Source organism: Salmo trutta, unplaced genomic scaffold, assembly GCF_901001165.1.
Source record: "Salmo trutta unplaced genomic scaffold, fSalTru1.1, whole genome shotgun sequence".
NCBI lineage: Eukaryota > Metazoa > Chordata > Actinopteri > Salmoniformes > Salmonidae > Salmo > Salmo trutta.
The window spans coordinates 308-2,500 of NW_021822134.1; positions in this window are offsets into that span (position 1 = coordinate 308).

Here is a 2,193-nt window from a genome sequence, read left to right on the forward strand (position 1 = left end):
TCATGTCACTGTGAATCATGGGTTACTATGTCCCTGGTAGAATACTGGTGTCACGATGTCACTGGTGTAATAATGTGTTGCTATGTCACTGTGAATACTGTGTTACTATGTCCACTGTTTGCTATGTCACGGTGTTACTGTGTACTACTGTCACTGTGAATACTGTGTTACTATGTCACTGCGAATACTGTGTTACTATGTCACTGTGAATACTGTGTTACTATGTCACTGTGAATACTGTGCTGCTATGTCACTGTGTTACTGTGTTGCTATGTCACTGTGAATACTGTGTTGCTATGTCACTGTGAATACTGTGTTGCTATGTCACTGTGAATACTGTGTTACTATGTCACTGTGAATACTGTGTTACTATGTCACTGTGAATACTGTGTTGCTATGTCACTGTGAATACTGTGTTACTATGTCACTGTGAATACTGTGTTACTATGTCACTGTGAATACTGTGTTACTATGTCACTGTGAATACTGTGTTGCTATGTCACTGTGAATACTGTGTTACTATGTCACTGTGAATACTGTGTTGCTATGTCACTGTGAATACTGTGTTACTATGTCACTGTGAATACTGTGTTACTATGTCACTGTGAATACTGTGTTACTATGTCACTGTGAATACTGTGTTGCTATGCCACTGTGAATACTGTGTTACTATGTCACTGTGAATACTGTGTTGCTATGTCACTGTGAATACTGTGTTACTATGTCACTGTGAATACTGTGTTACTATGTCACTGTGAATACTGTGTTGCTATGTCACTGTGAATACTGTGTTACTATGTCACTGTGAATACTGTGTCACTATGTCACTGTGAATACTGTGTTGCTATGTCACTGTGAATACTGTGTTACTATGTCACTGTGTTGCTATGTCACTGTGTAACTGTGTTACTATGTCACTGTGAATACTGTGTTACTATGTCACTGTGAATACTGTGTTGCTATGTCACTGTGAATACTGTGTTACTATGTCACTGTGAATACTGTGTCACTATGTCACTGTGAATACTGTGTTGCTATGTCACTGTGAATACTGTGTTACTATGTCACTGTGTTGCTATGTCACTGTGTAACTGTGTTACTATGTCACTGTGAATACTGTGTTACTATGTCACTGTGTTACTGTGTTGCTATGTCACTGTGAATACTGTGTTACTATGTCACTGTGAATACTGTGTTGCTATGTCACTGTGAATACTGTGTTGCTATGTCACTGTGTTACTGTGTTGCTATGTCACTGTGAATACTGTGTTGCTATGTCACTGTGTTACTGTGTTGCTATGTCACTGTGAATACTGTGTTGCTATGTCACTGTGTTACTATGTCACTGTGAATACTGTGTTGCTATGTCACTGTGTTACTATGTCACTGTGAATACTGTGTTGCTATGTCACTGTGAATACTGTGTTACTATGTCACTGTGAATACTGTAAAGAAGCGAGGAGTAATGAGGAGACGAGTAAAGAGGAGAGGAGTAAAGAGGAGAGGAGAGGAGAGGAGAGGAGAGGAGTAGAGAGGAGAGGAGAGGAGAGGAGTAGAGAGGAGAGGAGAGGAGAGGAGAGGAGAGGAGTAGAGAGGAGAGGAGAGGAGAGGAGAGGAGAGGAGAGGAGAGGAGAGGAGAGGAGAGGAGGAGAGGAGTGGAGAGGAGAGGAGAGGAGTAAAGAGGAGAGGAGTAGAGAGGAGTGGAGAGGAGAGGGGTAAAGAGGAGAGGAGAGGAGAGGAGAGGAGTAAAGAGGAGAGGAGTGGAGAGGAGAGGCGAGGAGTAGAGAGGAGAGGAGAGGAGAGGAGAGGAGAGGAGAGGAGAGGAGAGGAGAGGAGTAAAGAGGAGAGGAGAGGAGAGGAGAGGAGAGGAGTAGAGAGGAGAGGAGAGGAGAGGAGAGGAGTAGAGAGGAGAGGAGAGGAGAGGAGAGGAGAGGAGAGGAGAGGAGGAGAGGAGTGGAGAGGAGAGGAGTAAAGAGGAGAGGAGTAGAGAGGAGTGGAGAGGAGAGGAGTAAAGAGGAGAGGAGAGGAGAGGAGAGGAGTAAAGAGGAGAGGAGTGGAGAGGAGAGGAGAGGAGTAGAGAGGAGAGGAGAGGAGAGGAGAGGAGTAGAGAGGAGAGGAGAGGAGAGGAGTAAAGAGGAGAGGAGAGGAGAGGAGAGGAGGAGAGGAGTGGAGAGGAGAGGAGTAAAGAGGAGA